This window comes from Pleurodeles waltl, chromosome 4_1 (assembly GCF_031143425.1).
Source record: "Pleurodeles waltl isolate 20211129_DDA chromosome 4_1, aPleWal1.hap1.20221129, whole genome shotgun sequence".
NCBI lineage: Eukaryota > Metazoa > Chordata > Amphibia > Caudata > Salamandridae > Pleurodeles > Pleurodeles waltl.
In genome coordinates, this window is record NC_090442.1 from 716,521,612 (window position 1) to 716,533,836 (window position 12,225).

Sequence of the window (12,225 nt, forward strand, 5' to 3'; positions counted from 1 at the left end):
ACCATTCTGTTGCAGCTTGTTCAATTCAGCTTTAAGATCTTCTCTTAAACTAAACGGCACCGACCTGACTTTGGGGGTCATTCTGACCCTGGCGGTCGGTGATAAAGTGGCGGCCAACCCGCCAACAGGCAGGCGGTCCAAAAAATGGAATTCTGACCCTGGCGGGAACCGCCAACACAGGCCGCCACTTTAACACTCCGACCGCCACGGCGGGACAGACAAACAGCGCGGCGGTCACCGCCAACAGGCAGGTGGCAGACAATGTACCGCCCACCCTATCACAACTCACCAATCCGCCACCTTTTCCGGGGCGGGAGCCCCGCCGATAAAAACACGTCGGAAACAGATTACGAACAGGAAAACACTCACCTATACACACTCCACGAGGAAGGAGGACAGCATGGAACCCGAATTAAACATCCTACCAGCTATTGTCTACCTGCTCATCTACCAGGAGTACGAACGGTGAGTACTGCACCTATGACACAGGCGAGGGGGGAGGAGGAAAGCTTACACGCACACACATGCGCCATACACCCACCCCCCCACCACAAATACCAACACCCCAATGCCGAGCAACAAGTCAGAGTGACACCCCCCAAACCCACCGGAATAATGCAAAGACACAATTAAATAGATCTATAAAATATATGTAGAAATAGCTCCATTAAAGGCATGGGAAATATGCCATAAAAAAGATACAAAATTAAGGAATGAACAGAGGCAACAATATATACATAGGCAATAAGTCCTGCACATACCCTCAAAGTTCCATAGTCCGTGGGCCAATGTGCACAAACACATGGGCAAAGCCCACACAGGAGACCAGATCCCATTGGAGAGAACACTGCTGGGGCATCAGATGACAAAACTACAGGCACCTCAGGGGGAAGGGAAGGGGGGGCACCTCAGCCACATGAGTCCTTGACGCCAGATTCACGAGGGGCCTCCATGCCCACTGTTCCATCCTGGGGAGTGCAAAGCCACAGTCTCTCGAGTCTCTACAGTGGGTGGCTTGCCCACTGTTCCATCCTGGGGAGTGCAATGCCACAGTCTCTCGATTCTCTACAGTGGGTGGCTTGCCCACTGTTACATCCTGGGAAGTGCAAAGCCACAGTCCATCATATGGATTACCGACTCCACTGTTAATGGAGGAGGCATGGTGCCCAGAGTGCTTCCTGAAGCCCTGCTCGACACAGAACTGGCACTGTCAATGGGCCAGCGGTGCTTGAGATGAAGGCCTCAGCGGAGCAGGGCAGAGACGGCGGGCCCCAGCGGAGCGGTGCAGAGACGGCGGCCCCAGCGGAGCGGTGCTTGAGATGAAGGCCCCAGCGGAGCGGTGCTTGAGATGAAGGCCCCAGCGGAGTGGTGCAGAGACGGCGGGACCCAGCGGAGCAGTGCTTGAGATGAAGGGCCCAGCGGAGCGGTGCTTGAGATGAAGGGCCCAGCGGAGCGGGGCAGAGACGGCGGGCCCCAGCGGAGCGGTGCTTGAGATGAAGGCCCCAGCGGAGCGGTGCAGAGACGGCGGCCCCAGCGGAGCAGTGCAGCGACGGCGGCCCCAGCGGAGCGGTGCTTGAGATGAAGGCCCCAGCGGAGCGGTGCTTGAGATGAAGGCCCCAGCGGAGCGGTGCAGAGACGGCGGCCCCAGCGGAGCGGTGCTTGAGATGAAGGCCCCAGCGGAGCGGTGCTTGAGATGAAGGCCCCAGCGGAGCGGTGCAGAGACGGTGGGCCCCAGCGGAGCGGTGCTTGAGATGAAGGCCCCAGCGGAGCGGTGCAGAGACGGCGGCCCCAGCGGAGCGGTGCTTGGGATGAAGGCCCCAGCGGAGCAGTGCAGAGACGGCGGCCCCAGCGGAGCGGTGCAGAGACGGCGGCCCCAGCGGAGCGGTGCAGAGACGGCGGCCCCAGCGGAGTGGTGCAGAGACGGCGGCCCCAGCGGAGCGGTGCTTGAGATGAAGGCCCCAGCGGAGCGGTGCTTGAGATGTAGGCCCCAGCGGAGCGGTGCAGAGACGGCGGGACCCAGCGGAGCGGTGCAGAGACGGCGGCCCCAGCGGAGCGGTGCTTGAGATGAAGGCCCCAGCGGAGCGGTGCTTGAGATGAAGGCCCCAGCGGAGCGGTGCAGAGACGGCGGGACCCAGCGCAGCGGTGCTTGAGATGAAGGCCCCAGCGGAGCGGTGCAGACACGGCGGCCCCAGCGGAGCGGTGCAGACACGGCGGCCCCAGCGGAGCGGTGCTTGAGATGAAGGCCCCAGCGGAGCGGTGCTTGAGATGAAGGCCCCAGCGGAGCGGTGCAGAGACGGCGGCCCCAGCGGAGCGGTGCTTGAGATGAAGGCCCCAGCGGAGCGGTGCTTGAGATGAAGGCCCCAGCGGAGCGGTGCAGAGACGGTTGGCCCCAGCGGAGCGGTGCTTGAGATGAAGGCCCCAGCGGAGCGGTGCAGAGACGGCGGCCCCAGCGGAGCGGTGCTTGGGATGAAGGCCCCAGCGGAGCAGTGCAGAGACGGCGGCCCCAGCGGAGCGGTGCTTGAGATGAAGGCCCCAGCGGAGCGGTGCAGAGACGGCGGGACCCAGCGCAGCGGTGCTTGAGATGAAGGCCCCAGCGGAGCGGGGCAGAGCCGGCGGGCCCCTGTTCAGCGGTTCTCGTCCCGGCGGGCCTCTGTTCAGCGGTTCTTGTCCCGGCGGGCCCCTGTTCAGCGGTTCTCGTCCCGGCAGGCCCCTGTTCAGCGGTGCTCCTCCCGGCGGGCCCCTGTTCAGCGGTTCTTGTTCCTGCGGGCCCCTGTTCAGCGGTTCTTGTTCTGGCGGGCCCCTGTTCAGCGGTTCTTGTTCCGGCGGGCCCCTGTTCAGCGGTGCTTGTCCTGTGTGTCGAGGGAGCCAGACCTGGCCAAGACTTCCCGCTCATTCCCCATCCGAACTTGCCGTCGCTGCGCCCTCCTTTGATGGAGTCCTGGGACCGTGGGTGTCGTCCGACACACCCGGAATGGGGCTGGTGGGGCACTCCTGGGCAGCTCGCCTCCTGCCTGACTTCTCCGCCCTGCTGCCCTTGCCCTCCTTTGCTGAAGCTCTGTGGCCCTTGCCTCCCTTGGATGATGTGGCAGGTGACGGGGCAAGGCTACTGTCCTTGGTGGCAGCCGTCTCACTCTTGTCGCGCCGGGCCTTCTTCTTTTTTGTCCTCTTCCCAGGGGGTGGGCTGGCTGTCCCCTTGCTGCTGGCCGATGTTCCAGCCCTAGGGTCTGGGGGACTCCAATAGCCCTGCACTTTGGTTACAGTAGATTCAGGGCTGGTGGTGGCTGAGGTGCTTTTTTTACTCTTACCAGATGGAGGGGGTGGGTCAGTGATTGGAACGAGCTCAAGGTTGGAAAGGAAAAGGACTTGGGAAGGACAGGGACGGGTAGGTGTAGTGGGTTTGGGAGTGGAGGAAGAGGATGTGGTTGTAGGAGAGTCAAGTGTGCTGTCTTTGGGTGCAGGTGCCTGTGACGGAGGCTGTCGTGAGGTGAATGGCTGTTGGGTGGGTGGCTGCCTGCGTTTCTGTGCTTTGGAAGAAGGGGTGACAGACACACTGGGAGAGGACACAGGGGACGTGTAAATGGCAGTGGGGGTGGTGACTGCACGTGTGTGGACTGTAATGGAGGGTGTGCTGGTGATGGAAGTACTGGCTGATGGTGGTGTGCATGCAGGTGTGAGTGGAGACGTCACAGGGAGGGAGGAGGGAGATAGCCGGCGGGCCCCTGTTCAGCGGTGCTCCTCCCGGCGGGCCCCTGTTCAGCGGTTCTTGTTCCTGCGGGCCCCTGTTCAGCGGTTCTTGTTCTGGCGGGCCCCTGTTCAGCGGTTCTTGTTCCGGCGGGCCCCTGTTCAGCGGTGCTTGTCCTGTGTGTCGAGGGAGCCAGACCTGGCCAAGACTTCCCGCTCATTCCCCATCCGAACTTGCCGTCGCTGCGCCCTCCTTTGATGGAGTCCTGGGACCGTGGGTGTCGTCCGACACACCCGGAATGGGGCTGGTGGGGCACTCCTGGGCAGCTCGCCTCCTGCCTGACTTCTCCGCCCTGCTGCCCTTGCCCTCCTTTGCTGAAGCTCTGTGGCCCTTGCCTCCCTTGGATGATGTGGCAGGTGACGGGGCAAGGCTACTGTCCTTGGTGGCAGCCGTCTCACTCTTGTCGCGCCGGGCCTTCTTCTTTTTTGTCCTCTTCCCAGGGGGTGGGCTGGCTGTCCCCTTGCTGCTGGCCGATGTTCCAGCCCTAGGGTCTGGGGGACTCCAATAGCCCTGCACTTTGGTTACAGTAGATTCAGGGCTGGTGGTGGCTGAGGTGCTTTTTTTACTCTTACCAGATGGAGGGGGTGGGTCAGTGATTGGAACGAGCTCAAGGTTGGAAAGGAAAAGGACTTGGGAAGGACAGGGACGGGTAGGTGTAGTGGGTTTGGGAGTGGAGGAAGAGGATGTGGTTGTAGGAGAGTCAAGTGTGCTGTCTTTGGGTGCAGGTGCCTGTGACGGAGGCTGTCGTGAGGTGAATGGCTGTTGGGTGGGTGGCTGCCTGCGTTTCTGTGCTTTGGAAGAAGGGGTGACAGACACACTGGGAGAGGACACAGGGGACGTGTAAATGGCAGTGGGGGTGGTGACTGCACGTGTGTGGACTGTAATGGAGGGTGTGCTGGTGATGGAAGTACTGGCTGATGGTGGTGTGCATGCAGGTGTGAGTGGAGACGTCACAGGGAGGGAGGAGGGAGATAAGGAGGTAGGAGACACAGAGGTGGTAGTGACTGTTGGCATGTCTGCATCTGGATGTTGCTTGGGTGAATGTTTGTGTGATCTGTGGTGCTTATGTCTGGATGAGCTGCCCTTGGGTGTTGAGGTGTGTGCAGGCTGGTCTGATGGTGTGGATGGGATAGGCAGAGGAACAGGAGACTGGGACTGGGTGGAGGGAGTCAGAAGAGGGAGGCTGGAGACAGGGACAATGGCTGCCGTCAGTGCTGAGGCCAGAGCGTTGAACGATCGCTGATGGGCAGCCTGACCCGAATGAATGCCCTCCAGGTATGCATTGCACCTCCCTTTCTACACCCTGGATGGCATTCAAAAGGGTAGACTGACCAACAATGAGTGTCCTGAGGAGGTCAATGACCTCCTCACTGAGGGCAGCAGGGGTAACTGGGGCAGGGTCTGAGGTGCCTGGGGCGAAGGAGATGCCCGCCTTCCTGGGCGAGCTAGCACGGAGCGAAGGCTGAGGGGCTGCTGGGAGGGCGGGCTGGTGCGCTGGGTGGCGGCTGTACCTGTTGTGGCGGTGGACACGGATGTTGCCGCCACCGCTAGGGAGCTCCCTTCCGAGGACGTGTCGGTGTCGCTGACGTCTCCACGGGTCCCCGTTGTGGAGCTCCCCTCGCCCTCCGTCTCACTGGTGTACTCGGAGTCTGTTGTATGGCCCTCCGGGGCCATGTGAGATGCAGCTCCCTCGTGCGCCGATGCCACTTCTCCTCCGCCTGATGATGCTAATGCACATGAACAGGAAGACAAAGAAAATTGGGGAGGGGAGAAATGAAGACAGGTTGAGTGCATGCATTGCCAACACTGCTGTCGGAGAGGACAGACACAGAAGCCCCCTGAACTAGGCCACGCAATCGGGGTACACTACTCAGTTATTGTGACTAGGCCTACAGGTTTCTGGACGACAAATGCACACATGGGTGAGGCCGGACCATGGACAGCTGTACTTGGCACCCTACAGAGGTGGGGGGCGGGGGGACAGGGCCGTGTCTAACGGAGGGGCCTAACCTACAGAATGCGCCCTGGCCTGGAGATAGCCACAGCCCTCCTCCCCCACCCAGACACCTTCACTGCGCGCAAAGATAGTAGAATGTGCTGAAACTCACCCCCTTGTGTCTGCTGTGATGTCCTCACGCGCCCATCCAAATCGGGGTAGGCCACCGCCAGGATCCGGGACATCAGGGGGGTCAATTGGCGGCTGGCACCCCTCCTACATTGGGAGGCCATCCCCAGCAGAGACTCAGCGGTCTTTCTGGTCCCGCGGCGGATGTCCTCCCACCTCTTTCGGCAGTGGGTGCCCCGTCTGTTGTGGACCCCCAGGGCCCGACGTCCTTGGCGATGGCACGCCAAATGTCGATCTTCTGATGGGCGCTGACCTATGTGACATGTACAGGGTGGTAAAGGATATCGCATCAGTTTTCTGCCTGATCAATGTGAGTGGCTCCCCCCTCCCCAACCTTGCCATGTGGCACATGCTCTCATCTTTCATGCGTTGCACTCCTCATTCGCTCCCCTCCCCACCATCTTACATACACCCCACTCAACACAGGCATAGCCCATTCTACGTGCACCGTGTGTACTAACCTGTTGGTCTGGAGGACCGTAGAGTAGCGCATACTGGGGGAGGACACCATCAACAAGTTTCTCCAGTTCTTCGGAAGTAAAGGCAGGGGCCCTTTCCCCAGTCGCAGCAGCCATTGTATCTCCCAGACCGAGGTCACAGCAGCACTTGCAGTATAGGTCCTCTCCTGTGGATGATCAGGTCTCGAGTGATTAAGCTGATAGATCTTCGACCGCCTACCGCCAAGGTGTGCCACGCCAGCGCAGTGACCCCACATCCCACTGTCACACTTCACAGGTCAGGCAGCCGCCATTTCAAGGGCCCACATGGCATGATTTCTACTGCGTCACACAGGCCTAGGCCTTTAATTGCCACTCATACAAGCCTTTCAATGCCTGGCGATTCGTGTACTGTGCAAGCTGTGTGTACGAACCTGTGGGTTGCTTGACTGTGTGGTCCATGTTGTCCTTCCTAGGCACCGTCCGCTGGGACTTGTGAGGAGAAGGATGAATCCTCCCGTGTACCGACCGCTGGTGGACCTGTTGACAATGGAAGAACAACATATCATACTTACATACCGGCTTGACAGAGCAACTATACATGAACGGTGTGCCCAGCTGGAGCCAGACCTGATGTCCCCCATCCGGCAACCCACAGGGATTCCCCCTCTGGTGCAGGTTCTGTCAGTACTGCATTTTTTGGCAAGTGGGTCTTTTCAGACAACAGTGGCCATATCATCTGGGATGTCTCAGCCTATGTTTTCTAAGATTTTGTCCAGAGTGTTGTCTGCCCTGATGAAATACATGCGGAGCTACATTATTTTCCCTGAGGTGGGCGAATTGGCTACAGTGAAGGGTGATTTCTATGCCCTTGGACACATCCCCAACATCATTGGTGCCATTGATGGGACCCATGTGGCTTTGGTTCCCCCCAAAGAAAGTGAGCAGGTGTACAGAAACAGAAAAAGTTATCATTCGATGAATGTCCAGGTGGTCTGTTTGGCTGACCAGTACATCTCCCATGTAAATGCCAAGTTCCCTGGGTCAGTGCATGACGCGTATGTAATGCGAAATAGCAGCATCCCTTATGTGATGGAACAGCTACATAGACACCGTGTGTGGCTAATTGGTGACTCTGGTTACCCCAACCTGTCGTGGCTACTGACCCCAGTGAGGAATCCCCGGACCAGGGCAGAGGAACGGTACAATGAGGCCCATGGGCGCACTAGGAGGATCATAGAAAGAACCTTCGGGGTCCTGAAGGCCAGGTTTAGGTGCCTGCATATGACAGGGGGATCCCTAATGTACTCACCTAAGAAGGTGTGCCATATCATCGTGGCCTGCTGTATGCTTCACAATCTTGCTTTGCGACACCAGGTGCCTTTTCTGCAGGAGGATGGTCCAGATGGTGGTGTTGTAGCAGCTGTGGAGCCTGTGGAGAGTGAAGAGGAGGAAGACGACGGGGACGACACGGACAACAGGGATACAGTCATCCAACAATATTTTCAGTAGCACACAGGTAAAAATCCCCCACGCCATTTTACATTTACTTACGGCCTCATGGGTCTCCACTGTCTGTGTTTCCCCCCAGTTCCTGTTGACTGATTTGTGACTTTCCCTTCCCTTTGCAGAGCTGTGTGACCCACTGCCTGACTTCAGCTTTGTTTGCCCATGGACTAAAGCTTATTGAAATTGGTACGTTGTCATCACAAAGTAACTGGACATTATTGCACCGTTATGTGTTATACAGTTGTAAAGAATACAAGCCGACTCCTGTTATTTTTAGTGCAATAAGTGATTTATTTTAAGTGCTACATATAGGTTCATAATTGTGAAACGGTGATGGGTGGGGGTGGAGTAATGTCCATGGCAGAGTCCAGTTCTCAGTCGCACAGGTGCATTGTCCATATGCCTGGGGAAGGATGGAGCAGGGGCAGTTCAAGTTTGGACAGGGTGACAATGTGGGACAGTGGGATGACATCAGGGGGTATCTTTGGCTGGCGGGGGTCTTGCAATCCTACTCTGTCTTCTTGTGAGATCTCAGGTTCCGCTTGCGGGGTGGTTCTTCGCCTGCAGGAGGTGGGGTTCTGGTGGCCTGTCGTTGTGTGGGGGCCTCCTGTCCACTAGCGCCGGCGGAGGTGGTAGGCTGTTCCTGGCCTGGGCTAGTGACAGGGGCCCTTTGGGGTGCCACATGGTCCCGCAATGTGGTGACGATCTGGGTAAGGGCCACGACGATGGTCCCCATTGCGGAACCGATGTTCCTCAGTTCCTCCCTGAACCCCATGTACCGTTCCTCCTGCAGTTCCTGGATCTCCTGGAACCGGGCCAGTACCGTTGCCATCGTCTCCTGGGAGCGGTGGTATGCTCCCATGATGGAGGAGAGGGCCTCTTGGATAGTCGGTTCCCCGGCCCTGTCCCCCCCCCTGTCGCACAGCAGCCCTCCCAGTTCCCCTGTGTCCCTGGGCCTCTGTCCCCTGGACGGTGTGCCCACTAACACTGCCCACAGGTCCCTGTTGTTGTTGGGGTGGTGGGTCAACCTGGGTGCCCTGTAGTGGTAGACACACCGCTGATTGACGTGTCCTGGAGACAGAGGCATGGGCCCGCTGGGTGAGAGCTGTGGTGGTGTTCCCAGAGGGGGTTGGGTCTGGTGTAGCCTGTGCCTGTCTGTGGGGAACCGACTGTCCAGAGGTCCCCGATGGTCCGGGCTCGTCATCTGGCTCCAGGGAGACAGAGCTGCTGTCATCGCTGGGGGCCTCTTCTGGGGGTGGGATGGACATCTCTGTACCCTCCGTGGCGGTGTGGTGGCGTTCGGGTCCTGCAGGGGTATAAAGGTATGGTTATGGCTTCTGTGTGTGGCATTTCGTGTGATGGGTGGGTGTTCGTGTACCTAAGTGCAGGCATTTCCTTGTGGGGGCTTTTGTGAGGGTGGCTTGTGGGGGCGATGTGTGTGTGCAGTGGGCATGCTTTGGTGATGGTTGTCCATGCATTGTGGTCGCATGCAGGGCATGGTGTTGGGATGGGTGGGTTGTGATGGTGAGCCATTTGCAAGGAGTTGGTATTATGGGGGTGGGGGTGAGGGTGGGGGTATGATTTGGCATGCAGGTGGGGTGGGGGTGGGAAGCAGTAGTGAAGATTTGACTTACCAGAGTCCATCCCTCCAGATACTCCTGCGAGGCCCTCAGGATGCAGGATGTGCAAGACTTCCTCCTCCCATGCGGTAAATTCGGGGGGAGTAGGTGGGGGTCCGCCGCCAGTCTTCTGCACCGCAATGTTGTGCCTTGATACCATGGAACGCACCTTCCCCCGTAGGTCGTTCCATCTCTTCCTGATGTCCTCCCGATTGCGTGGATGCTGTCCCACCGCGTTAACCCTGTCCACTATCCTTTGCCATAGCTCCATCTTCCTGGCAATTGTGGTGTGCTGCACCTGTGCCCCGAAGAGCTGGGGCTCTACACGGACTATTTTCTCCACCATGACCCTGAGTTCGGCGTCACTGAACCTGGGGTGTCTTTGGGGTGCCATGGGGTGGTGTGGTTGAGGTGTGGAGTGGCGTTTGTGGTGATGTGTGTGGTGCGTGTGGTGGTGTGTGGTGGTTGGTGCGTGGATTCTGTGTGGGTGATGATGTTGTGGGATTGTCTAATCTGTGCTCTCTCTAGCCTTGATCCAGAATTTCGGGTCGTAGGGGCTTGTGGGTGATGTGGGTGTGTGTTTTATATTGTGTTGGGTGTGTGGGAGTGGTGTTAGTATGTGTATCAGGTGTGTGTATTTCAAACTGACCAATGAGGCTGAGTTTTGTATGTGTGTGTGTATTTTGACCACAGCGGTGTGTACCGCCAATGGAATACCGCGTTTGAAAGACCGCTGCGTGGATTTGTGGCTCGGAATGGTATGGGCGTATTTCTGTTGGCGTGACGGTGGAGGTTTGTTCATCGCCATTTTTTCGCTGACCTTTGGTGTGGCGGACTTTTGTGGATGTCGGGTTTTTGGCGGTTTGCCAGTTGCGCCTTTTACCGCCGAGGTCAGAATGACCCCCTTTATGTCTAACAGGAATGGCCCTATCCTTAACCTTTATCCTATGCTTGAAACCAGTAATCTTTCCCAAACCCTGGGCAAAAATACCAGGAAACTCATCTTCAAACGGTGCCTTTGGAATCTGCGTTCTCCACCACCAAAACTTGTTCTTTTGTTCCAGGTTTCAGCACCATACCAAACAGACCCTGATGGTACCATCCCAAAATGTTCAAACCCTTGTAGGCCACATAAATTTTACCAAAAATCCTCCGACCCTTGAACACTAAACTGTCTTCTATGTAACCTTCTAACTCAATTTTCCTGCCTTCATAAGAGACCGGTGACCTATCGAGAGGGAATAACTTTCTGTCGCCCCAAATATTATGGAACAGATCTGATGAAATCATAGTAATACGTGCACCAGTGTCCACAAATAAACGAAGCAATTTATCCCCAACCCGAATATCCACCATGGGATCTATACATTGGTTTTGTTCCTTGACCACTAAAACTTTATCTGTGACCACAACAATCATGTCTTGAAATGCTTTTACAAAAGATTCCTCTCTATTTTCCTCATCATCCTCCACTACACACGTTACATTAGCTTGCTTATTACTTGTGGATTGACAGACTTTAGCAAAGTGACCAACTTTGCCACATTTCCTACATACAACGTTCTTTGCCGGACAAGTCTTGCCGTCCTTGAAATGGGGCATGTTTCAACATCTAAAACAAATATTCGAAGACCTAAAAAAAGGATTGTCACTTTTCTTCGGCTCAGCATTCTTTGCTGCGCCCCTTTTTGTAACAACACTGACATGAAGAGGATCAGAGTCCTTCACAGCGGAGCTAGAAGAGAGTCTCATCAGAGAGATCTGGGCCAGCTCCACACTCTTGGCTACTTTGATAGCTTCATCCAACGTTGGATTTCCCATGGTGAGTAATTTCTGCTGAATGTGTTTGTTCGAACAATGACCAATTAACTGGTCCCTTATGAGCTGGTCTTGAAAATCCTGAAATTCACACTTAGAAGCCAGTTGTCTTAGAGCACTGACATATGCATCAACATCCTCACTTTGAAATTGCTGACGCTTGAAGAATTTTTGCTGCAAGACTACTAGACTCGGTAACACATCAAATCTTGTGGACAACTTTTTGGTAGTCATCAAATATTCATCAAGTTCATCATCAATTTGCGGTAGGTCAGGTAAGTGTTTGAAGATTTCTCTCCCTTCATACCCCAACGAATGTAAAAGCAAACATTTTTTTCTTTCAGGGCGAAAACGAGAGGCTCCTATAGCACACAGGTAGGTTTCAAAACCATCAAACCATTGTCTCCATGGAATGGGAGGGGCACCAGGAGTTTCCAAGAAAGGTGGTGGAGGATTGACTGACTGCATTACTTAAGACCAGACGTGGCAATCAAAGTCAATGTGATGTGAACTACGTAGCAATAATATTCCACTGGTGATATATTTCAGTAGAGATTCAAGCACGAAGAACTTCCAAGATGGCGCCTGAAAAGGCCCTTCTCAGTACAAGTAAATACACGTTCTATATCACCAATACAACTGCTGAAACACGATCCTCCACAGAGAAATACCCAGAATATACTTATTTTCTTCAGCAAATCGATGTGGAAGACGCTCCACACGAAGACAGAAAAAAGAAATGTTGTCTGGATGTACTCTCACCAACCGCGTAGGAAGAAACCAGCTCGTCACCAAAAATAAGATGTTATGATCGATGCAGGAGACGTTCAAGTGAGTGTAACATATTTATTTTTTATAGTCCGTATGTATTGAAAAGGGCGCCGCTGTCGCATCTCCTGGCCTGCTTCTGTCTCCTTCAACCGTCCCTCGCAGAATACCGAGCCACGAGACGGGCCGCCGGCTCCGTGCGACAGT